Source organism: Myotis davidii, unplaced genomic scaffold (assembly GCF_000327345.1).
Source record: "Myotis davidii unplaced genomic scaffold, ASM32734v1 scaffold4152, whole genome shotgun sequence".
Classification (NCBI taxonomy): Eukaryota; Metazoa; Chordata; class Mammalia; order Chiroptera; family Vespertilionidae; genus Myotis; species Myotis davidii.
Window position 1 is genome coordinate 146175 of NW_006283169.1, and position 11257 is coordinate 157431.

The 11257-nt window shown below is 46.1% G+C and overlaps 1 protein-coding gene across 1 annotated transcript in view; it reads left to right on the forward strand.

Annotated features, from left to right (window-relative positions):
* PIGT (phosphatidylinositol glycan anchor biosynthesis class T) overlaps nt 1-380 on the forward strand; it is a gene marked incomplete at its 5' end in the record, with an annotated part of 9047 nt that extends 8667 nt beyond the window's left edge. Inside the window, one exon of the mRNA XM_006753519.2 lies at nt 3-380. The remainder of the gene's footprint in view (nt 1-2) is intronic.
* Nucleotides 381-11257: the final 10877 nt, after the last annotated feature.

Genomic DNA, 11257 nt, shown 5'->3' on the forward strand with positions numbered 1-11257 from the left:
CCTCATCACCCTGCTGCTCTTTCTCTCTGGGGTGGGGTGGTGTGACCCCAAGGACTGTTTCTGGTACTTGCTGTCTCCAAAGTGCCCCTGGGCTAGGCCAGAGCTTAGAGCTGCACTGTGTAGTACAGTAGCAACTAGCCAATGTGGCATTTGAATTTAAGTTAATTTAAATTAAAATTTCACTCCCCGCACTGTGCTAGCCACATTTCAGGTGCTCAGTAACCAGAAGTGGTTAAGTGGCTACAGCACTGGGCAAACATTTCCATTAGCGCAGAAAGTTCTCTCGGGCAGCACTGGCCTCGATCCCGGCTGTGCTACCATGGTGGTGTGGTAGATGGGATGTACTGGTTGTGAAATGAAAAATGACTGTTTCCTTGGTTCTTTGCCTCCTGTCTCTTTAAGGCTGGGAAGAACTGGGGACTAGGGCTTGTTTGCTAAACTCCCCTATCTCCTCCCACTGCAGCCAGTCTGCTTACTCCTCGCCTACTGGCCTCCTCTGACAGTCGTTCCCAGAACTCCCCGGGTTTGGCTGGGAGCGTGTATGTAAGTACATCTATGACCATGAAAAGGAATCATCCTCCACCTTTTCTAGGGGCCCTGAGAACCGCTCCCCTATCGGCAAGGGCAGAGCTGCAGCGGCGGGAGCTGTGTGTGGCGGTTTTCTAATGATTGTTCACCACAACTATTTGTTTCCCACAAGTAAGAGTGAAAATGGCCCCAGCCGGTTTGGCTCAGTGGATAGAGCGTCGGTCTGCAGACTGAAAGGTCCCCAGTTCGATTCCGGTCAAGGGCACATGTCCAGGTTGCGGGCTTGATCCCCAGTAGGAGGTGTGCAGGAGGCAGCTGATCAATGATGTTTGATCAGCTCATCATTGATGAGCCACAACTGGATGCTCTCATCATTGATGTTTCTATCTCTCTCCCTCTTCCTTCCTCTCTGACATCAATAAAAAAAATATATTTAAAAAAAAAAAAGAGTGAAAATGACGCCGTTTCCTGGGGTCCAGACCCTATGGATTCAGTTGCGCTGGGTGTAGCCCGGCCTTCGAAGTTTTACCAGGCTCCTCGTGAGCTTGTGTTGCAGGTGGTCCTTAGAGCGCCCCCGGGCTTTGAAGCCAAGCCCATTGGGTTGAAGCCTGCCCTTGCCCACCTCCCCTTCTGGTTATATAATTCTGGATCCTTAGGTGGATGCCCATCCCTGCCCTATCTTCCGTCTCTTCCTCTGGCACAATTGGCATCAACTGTATGAGTGACATGCAGTCTGTCCCTCCCCCCATCATAGTGGCTTGGCTTAGAATGCCCTGTTCCACCAACCACACCCCATTCAGCTGCCTGAGCCACTCTTCCAAAACCAGGTAAGTTGTTGCTTCCTCCGGGAAGCCTTCCCTGAAACACTGGGCTGCTGTAGGTGCCCCTTCCTTCTGCTCCCACAGCTCCCTGACGTACTTGACATATTCTTTATCACCCTGGGTGTTACTTTCCTTTACTTTCCATTAGACTCTGGGCTTCCTAGAGGCTCAGGTGCTGACTTCCAATCTGAACCTGATATAGGTCAGGACATGTAAGTGCTCAGTTAGCAAATAATAAATGTTTGAAAGGGTACAGGCTATTCTGGCTTGGGATTTGGAGTCCAGGGGTAGGGATGGATAGGGCGAGGGGCACCTGTGAATCCCACAAGTAAGAGTGCAACTGCCTTTAACACAATGGTGGCAGTGATGTTTGTGGAGCCAACACAGATGGGACTGCTTAGGTTGCCTCTGAGGGTTCCCAAGAGCCCTCAGGACACATAAGTGATGTGTTCATCGATGTGTGAGTACGAAGGGAGCAGCTTAATCAAGATGCCTTGACTTGAGTTTATTCCGAAAGCAGTGAATAAGCAGGTGTAATGCGAAGGGCCAGGCGTGTGGATGTCTGAAGCTAAGTGGTCTTGGCAGTCTGCCTGGAGCATGCAGTTGTGGCCTGGCTGCCTTTTATACCCCCTGCCAAGGCAGGACCTGCAAATGACATCCACTACCGTGTCATATGTAATCTTGACCATTCCAGCCAAGTAAGGTGCAGGCAGGGGAGCAAATTTTGGAGTTGTCTGCCTTCACCTCTTCCTGCTCTGTCACCTCTGCCACTTTCCCAACGTATGTGGGAAGGGCGGCTTTCCCTTTGCCTGCATCCCTTCTCTCACTATAAGTTTCCTCCAGGCTTGTTTCTCCTGGGGGACCTATTAGAGATGCAGCTTCTCCGGCCCGGCCCAGACCTGCAGAATCAGAACCTGCATTTCCACAAAGTCGCCAGGGGAGTAGCAGGCCGGTCAGGTGTGAGAAGCACTACTGCTGAGCACTGTGGCCCCAGCAGGGAGAAACAGGAAGCCTGGGAAGGTGAGGAGATTGTAGAATGAAACGGACTGATTGCTGCTCCTCCCGTTTCTCCCCTCCTCACCAGTTCCCACCCTCAGCTGGGCTGTTAAAGCTCAGCCAGCTCCCAGGCTTTCTTGGGAGCCTCTCTCAAGGCTGTGAGGATGAGCCGACTGCCTCTCTGCAGCCCTTCTCTTCCTCCTGAGCAGCCTGGTGGCTGGCACACAGGGGAGTGAGCCCTGAACTGATTGCCAACGTTAAGGCCCAGCTGACTTGTTCTCTGTGGACTGGGGCAGAGAATGAGTTTGTGGAAGGGGCTAGGGGGGCAGGGGGGCAGGTGGAGCCAGTCTTCTCTCTCCAGATTTCTCTTGGTAAGTTGGGAGGTTTTAACTCGAGGGACATTTCATGACTTTATAAATAACTTGTGGCCCTAACCGGTTTGGCTCAGTGGATAGAGCGTTGGCCTGCGGACTGAAGGGCACCTACCTTGGCTTCGGGCACATCCCCAGTAGCAGGTGTGCAGGAGGCAGCTGGTCGATGTTTCTCTCTCATCGATGTTTCTAACTCTCTATCCCTCGCCCTTCCTCTCTGAAAAAAATTAATAAAATATCTTTAAAAAATTAATTAATAAATAAAAAATAAAAATAACTTGTGTTTTCAGCTTTAAAAAATTCTTCTGGTTGGGATACAGACAATAATGTAGGCCTGGCGACAGGGCGGGAGTGGAGTGAAAGGGTTAATGGTTGGGGGGGGGGTCGGAGAGAAAGGAGGATATCTCTAAGACTTTCAACAATAAAAAACTTTAAAATAAATTAAATAGTTAAATTAGAAAAAATAATTCTCCTGCTTAACAGGCATCGAACAGTTCAACTAGATCCCTACTCCAGCTCTGAGACTCTCTGTTCCTGGTCCCTGCCTCCTTCCTCAACCTCACTGCAGTGTAATAAAAAGGTAAATATTTCATCTGTCTAGGTTCCTGGCCCAGGCCTCATGAAAGTCTTGGAATTTGCTGTCTTTTGTTTGGTAGTGAGATGACTCAATGAGGGGCCTTAGATGGCTTGGGGATGGAGCCTGAGAAAACCTACCTGGTGACTAGATTAGAACTTTCAATCCCCCCACCTCTCGGGAAGAGGGGATGGTACTTAGATTGAGGTCAATCAGCAACAGCCAATGATTCAGTCAATGAAACATCAATAAGAACTACCCCCCCTTCCCCCCAAACATCACAGGTGTGGAGAGCTTCCAGGTTGGGGAAACACCCTGAGGTGCTATGGCATGACATACCCAGGGAGGGAGTGGCAGCTTGAGCCCTCCCCCTTCACCCTCCCCTTGCCCTGTTGAATTATCAATCTCATAAAATTATGGTGAGCATTTAAATGATGTATTTGTAACATGCTTTGTACAAGTGCCTGACAGAGTAACCCCTCAATGAATGGCAGCTCTGATAACAGTAATAATAATACTATTAATAAGTAATAGTAAGTTATTTAATTATTATTGGTCATTATTCATTAATAACTGCAATAGTAATGGTATGAATTAGAAGAGTTTGGCTTCAGTAACTCTTGATGTTGCTGTGTGATCTTGGGCAAGTTGCTTCATCTCTCTGATCCAGTTTCCTTCTTTGTAAAATATGGTGATGATTTCTGTCTTAAGAAATTCACGAGTTTGGCTATTTTTGAGGACTATGTTGATTATGGTGCTGAAGTGTTTTAAACACTATAGAACAAAGCAACTTATTGAAAGCACATAGGTTTTTAATTCCGTTGACTCCTGACTGCTTTTTTATAAAATATATTTTATTGATTTTTTACAGAGAAGAATGGAGAGGGATAGAGAGTTAGAAACATTGATGAGAGATCGATCAGCTGCCTCCCGCACGCCCCCTAGTGGGGATGTGCCTGCAACCAAGGTACATGCCCTTGACTGGAATCGAACCTGGGACCCTTCAGTCTGCAGGCTGACGCTCTATCCACTGAGCCAAACCGGTTCGGCTCCTGCTTTTTAAATGTGCTGGCTGCTGCTTTTAAGAAAGGAACAAATAACATTTTCTTGTGTAGTGTCACCTCCTGGAAGTCATCTATGGGAAGTCCCTCCAGTGCCCAAGGAGTGCCACAATTTCTCTTCCAAATGGGTCACAGTCTTCCTCTGGGGTAGCCTAAGGCCCACTGGCATCAATGATAGGCCTCACCCTGGTACACTACTGTACCCATTCCACCGTGTTCTTTATTTGACTCTCTAGTCTCTCAAAAGTGTGCACAGGAGGTGGAAGATATTGCTGGTTTTCTTTGGAATTAAAGTCACCCCTTCTTCAGCCACTAGGAACCACTCTTTATGGAAGCCCTGCCTGCCCCCTGGTGGCAGTAGAAAGAAATGCTACCTCCACCTGAGCCCACATCCCCTTCTCTTATGACCAGGATGATACATACTAATTTTACTTACTTATTTATTTTTACTTAAAAATTTTAAATTTTAATAAATACTCTGTTTTTACTCATCATGGGCAGCAAACTATGCACATTTTACTGAAGCAATATTTAATGGACACTTTTTTTATTTTGTGCATCACAACTATAAAAATGTCTTGAACAGTTCCGTTTAATGGTTTATAACATGCAACTGCATAATATTCTGCCGTTTATCTGGAATGTGATGAATGTATCCTAGCTGCCACTTTCTACCACCTCTGAAAAGATCTAGATGTGTGAAAAAAGACTGTTCCCCATACAAGAGTGACTATGTCAAGAGCTTTAGCCTTTTTTTCAACACTCAGTCCCTAGATGATTGTATGGATAGGTCTTACTCATCGTTTGGATCTCAGCACAAATGTCAATTCTTCAGAGCACTTTTCCACCCCCACCCCCACCCCTAACTTACAATGACATAATTTTTTACAGCATTTATTCATAGTTTCTATTTAGTAATTTATTTGCTTATTTTCTTCACTAGAGAATATACTCCAAGGGCAGATACCTTGTTCATCTGGTTTACCATTGTTATGATGATCTATTGTGCACAATGAACCATCCCAAAACTGGTGGCTTAGAACACTTTGTTATTGTCTTTTGTGGTCTTGTGGGCTGACTTGGATCAGCTGGGTTCTGGATGAGGTTCGGTCAGATGATGGCTGAGGCGACAGTCATCAGAAGGCTTGATTGAGCTAGACGTCCATGCTCCGTCACAAGACTAGCATTTGGTGCTGGCTGTTGGCTGGGAGCTTGGTTGGGTTGTCCACTGGAGCACTCACAAGTGGCTACATGTGGAAAATGGATGGAATAGATGGAAGAGGGGCCAACATAATACTTGGACGAGGCAAGAATGATGGAAATGGTGAGAAGTAGGTTCTGGAAGTAATTATATATTTAAAGCCAGAGTCAATAGGTTTAGCTGATAGATTTCTGTGGGTTATGACAGAAAGGGAGGAGTTGTGGATGACTATATGGCTTTTGGCCTGGGCACCTGGGAAAATCAAGTTGCCATTTATGAGATGGAAGAAGCCTGGCCAGGAGGAATCAAGAATTTGATTCTGAGATGTTATGTTTGGGATGCAGGTTAGACAGCCAAGTGAGGATATACAATAGGATGGAGTTAGGAAGGATCGGGGGTGCATGTGATCATTCAGCCTTGAGGTAACAAAAGCCTGTGCTGCAGAGAAGCCAACAGGTGGGTGTGAGAATGTTCAGAAGGAAGATTGGATGTGATGACGTTGGACAGGGAAGAAGAGGAAGTGTCAACAGTGATGCTGCGGTTATGAACCTCTTGCCCTAAATAACGAAGCAGGAGCTTTAGCTGGTTTTACCGATAAAGGTGTTGAGTTTAAGAAGATGGGACACCCAGGTGAAAATGCTCTACCCCAGGCAATGTGCAATATCAACAACCGAGGGTGAAAAACAAACAAACAAAAGAATGGAAAAAGATTGAGTATTGTAGACTCAGAGGAGTGGTTATGGAGTGGAAAGTGACATGTACTACTGTGTGCCAGGCACATTGCTAGTGCCTTACACTCATAATTGCAGATAGGCTTTCAAAGGTGCCCACTGGGATGGCATCATCATCCTATTTTACTTGCAGGAAACTGAGGCTCAGACAAGGTATGGGGATCCCCAATTGCTGGGTACCTCAGAGGACAAATGTGGTAGAAAGTGTCTTGATGTGGTGGTAAAAGTCTGTGAGTAACTCTGAGAGAGGTAATCTCTGAGAGTGGTGTAATTTAACAGAACAATACCCAGCACCACTTATTTAGCACATATTGTGTAACAAGTGCACATGGATGTTCATCTTAAAACCTCACAACAACCTTGGGAGGTTTTTTTCCCATTTTAAAGACAAAAAGTTGAAGCTCAGAGCCTTAATCTGTTCTCCGAGGTCACATAACCAATAATGACAGGAGTTAGGAATCAAATTCAAGACCCTTTGATGCCAAAAACTGTCCTCTGAAAGGGGTTTGAAAGCTGTGCTCTCAAAACCCAGGGATAACAAAGGGGACTCAGGTCCTTCAAATAGGGAAGCTCTGCTTTTCATGTTTTGTGGGGTTTTTTGTTTGTTGTTTTTGTTGTTGTTGTTTTGCACTGAAACTATGTGGGAAAGTAATTTTTGTGTAAAGAGTTTGGTTTGGCCGAAACTGGTTTGGCTCAGTGGATAGAGCGCCGGCCTGCGGACTGAAAGGTCCCAGGTTCGATTCCGGTCAAGGGCATGTACCTGGGTTGCGGGCACATCCCCAGTGGGAGATGTGCAGGAGGCAGCTGATCGATGTCTCTCTCTCATCGATGTTTCTAACTCTCTGTCTCTCTCCCTTCCTCTCTGTAAAAAATCAATAAAATATATTTAAAAAAAAAAGAATTTGGTTTGTGTCTTGAAGGCCTTACCTGTGAGTTGGGGTGTCGGGTGAGGGCTGAGAAAAGGCCATTGGATTTGGAAATGAGAAACTTGGTGGTGACCTGGGTATAGGCAGTTAGATCTCATGGATTGCTAGCAACAGAAACTAATTATGGCTACTATAAGCAGAAAAGAAATTTGTGAGAATGGTGTGGGAATCTATTCTCCCTTCCTTAAGTTCGCCTCTGTTGGATTCTCCATCTTGCAACCAGCAGAATTGGAGGGAAGGCTAAACGAGCCTGACTTGGAAAAATGGTAAACAGGGCAAAACGGAGCCTTCCCAGGGCACCTCTGAATGAGGGAAGTACATTTTCAGGTCTTTAGTCATTCATTGCTCAAGGTTAAAAATCCAGGGGGGGCATCTGTTTGGCCAGGCTTTGTCTGGTGCTAGGGCAAGCACTTTGATCACCAAGTCCCACAGCCTCATCTGTCCTGGGTAGAGGAAGAGTACTGTTATCAGAAAAAGGGCAAACGGATGCTAAGAAACAAAACAACAAAATAGCCAATATACTCAGAGAGAGTTTTCTGTGGAGTGAAGGAAGTTTGTGTAGATCCAATGGTCCAAGAGGATGAGGCCCCATTGTACAGTTAAAGACACTCTGGTCCTGGGAGTTTTTGAAATCTTCAAGGTTAACTTGTTTATAGTCATCTTAGAGTGGGTGTGCCTATATCTGACTAATATCACCTTCCACTGTAAACCTTTCTTGCTTTATTTCCTTTCTTCCTTTTCTTCCCTGGTAAATATTATTTTATGCTCATGTCCAAAATCTTTGATGCATCATCTGTGCTAACCTCAGATGTGTGTGTATAACATTGAAATCACTGTGACCATATGACTACAAGCATTTGGCAAGTGTCTTCCTTCTGGTTTACTGGCTATGTTTCCTCCAGTAAGTCACTTTCATAACTGAATTTCAGTTTCTTCACTTGTAATCTATAATAATAAAAGTGTAATATGCTAATTAGACCAGAGGACCTTCCGGATGAAGCCAGGGCTGCAAGAGCTGAGCCCCGTGCATGAATTTTGTGCATCGGCCTCTAGTACAGTAATAACAATACTTAATTCATAAGACTGTTAAGTAAATACTAGCTACCTTTAACTGAGTACTTACTATGCAACTACCCCAGAGGTCACAATTTAAACATCCTCCAGACCAGGCAAGTAATGTGAATGGAAGTAGCTAGAGTGAGGATGAGGGTATGTGAGACAATAAGGAATAGTGGAGAGTACAGGAAAGTGGAAAGAAGTCTCCCTCATAAAGTGAACCAGCTGGAATGCAAGTTCTCAGATTCCACCTGTCAATGTAAAAAAGAGTCTGAAGGCTTTGCTAGAAATAAATGATAAAGATTTTTTTCAAGAGTCTTGGGGTTTGCAAACTGGAAACATAAGTAGGAAAAGACCCAGAAGTGTTCCGAAGAAAAAAGAAAAGTTAAGAGTTCTTATAGTAAAAAGTACATTCTTGGGAATAATCAGTCCTCCAGTCCTAGACTGGTTCACGATAGTTATCAGTTAGATGCCAGGCGGTGTCTGGTCATGCCCAGTTATCTGGACAATGGATGTCAGGTGGTCTGCATACGGGAGTCCATCAGAGGGTAATCAGAGGGCTATCTGGAGATTTGATATATAACCAGGCATTGATGCAGGACTGGAAAGTTCAAAAGTTTAAGCTCCCAGGCTCGTTAAAGCAAGAATGGAATAGTTTTCTCATATCTCAACCTACCTGATTTTGGTAACATAGCAGCTTGACTATAGTGATTCCATTTTATTTCTTTCCCCTATTCCTGACATCCCAGACCTACCGAATCAAAACTCTAGGGGTGGACGTCTCCAAATCTATATTTTAACAAGCCCTCCAAGTGATTCTGATATTCGCTCAAATTTGAGACCCACTTGCTGCTACATAGGACTGTAAGACTATGTCACCAGATCTTTTACTTTTTCCAAGAGAAGCTAGAAATGTATTTTTATGTGAAATCCCCTGCTTTCAAATCTTGGCTATGAATTCAAATTTAAAAAATATACTGTGTGGGATAACAATAGATATGTTTTAGCCAGAGTTGCAACCTCTGGTTTATGCTTTCCCCCTTTAATCCTTAAAATAAGATGTAGGAAGAAGATGTAGATCCAAAAAGCGAAGTGTCCCTCTAAGTCAATAGCCAGGAAGTGACCAGCCTCTGATTTGCCCCAAAATGTATTTGGTTCTAAAGCCTCTGTCCTTTTTACTTTTTATGTAGAAGAGGAAATATAGAAAATATATGAATGTCCCTAGCACAGAGACTAGCATCACAAAAGTGAAACATCTTTCGCATGCCACTGGCCATTGACTGATTAAAATTTCTTTTCCATTCTCTGCCCCACCCTATCCCTTCAGCCTCAGGCTAATCCTCATTCCTGTAAAAGAGAATCAACCATGGGAAGGTGGGGGTGGGGGGGGCATGAGGGCTGGGGAGTGGTGAGGCTGGGCAGTTTCCTGGCTCGAGGAGCTGGTAGGTGCCTGAAAAAAGCTGTGGGCAGCAGTGCCTAAGGCTGAAATGCCCAGTAGCCAGCTGGGACCACAGGCTGAAACCGGCTGCTCACCAGAGTCCTCTGTGTTCCTTAGACTGAGTTTCAGGAGCTCACCCAGCGGTGCCCCCACCTGGCTCCTGCTTCATTGCTGTTGACTTCTCTGAACTCAAAGTAAACAGTCCTTGCCCCTCCCAATGAAGGCATGTTTCTAGTCCCAAGGCTGGCATGGGCAGTTGGGGGAGGCATACTCAGCCTTATTCGTCTGTGGGGACAATGCCTGGAAGTGAGCCCTACTCACCTGTCATCCCAGTGAACACAGCCCCAGACCCCCTATAGCCTTCAGCAGCAAAGCCTCCTGGGACTTAGAGAATCCCAGACGGTTGGAGTAGGAGTATTGGAAGGCACTTTCTTGTCGAACTCCCAGGGTAACTCTGTCTTGGCATTTGCTTGGCATATACTAATGCTTGGTATATACTTACCAGTGTGCTTAGTAATAGTAGACACCATTTATCCATTGTGTATCAGGACTGGTATCTGTGCCCATCAAGTGGACCTAGCCCTAATGAGTACACAGCGGTTTTCATATCAGGAATATTACATTCATGTTCTCATTGCAGTCTGATATTACTGTCTTCTTTGCAAAATGGCAGCTCAGAACAGGGGAGCGATTCATTCAAGGCCCCTCAGCTGGAAACTGGGGAAGGTTGTCAAACCTGGACCCTCTCACCTCAAGGCCAATGCAGGAAGTTTCCTTTAATTCCTTTCTCTAAAACAAGGGCCTTGCCCCATATGTGTCATATACTGGGCGCCTGGAGAGTATTTATGATGGAATGGGAAAAAGAAGGGCTTGGTCAGAAGGAGACCTGGATTCAAAACCTTGTTAGCATTTCATAGGAGCTTTGGGGGGCGGGGGCCTAAGCCACCTGACACCCAGTTCCTCTGGCATACCGGGCTGATGACAATAGCTCCGTAGTCATAGGTTTGCTGGGACTCCATGAAACAATGAGCACACAGCCTGGTTTACAGTCTGCGGCTCCATGGCTGGTGTGGGAAAGAGAGGAAGAAACACAGCCCCAACTGCTGGAGACTGTGAACAGGCAGTTCACCTTTGTGGGCCTCAGTTTCTCGTCAAATGGGTTCAGGTATTCCTAACAATTGCTTTTTTCCTAGCCCTTACTCTGTGCTCTTTGTCACGACACTAGCTCATCACTAACCCCTGACCCCAAATCGAACCCCTTAATCCCCAGGCTCCACAGTGTCTTTGTGGGTCCTGCCCTCTCCCCTCCTCTGACCCTGCGCTTTATGGGGCGACCCAGGGTCTCGGAATAGGAACCCAAGAGCCTTGGGCCAGGCCCTCTCTTCCCGCAGCCCAGCCCTCGGCCCCAGGAGGGAGGAGGGGAAGGGGAAGTGGACAAGGGTCCGGCTGCAGCTGGTCAGCGGCGCCTGCCTGGAAGCAGATTAGGTTCCTGGTTCCCACCGGGGCCAAGAGTGACACCTGATCCCAGGGGATTGTGAAACGGCAGGAGGTGGC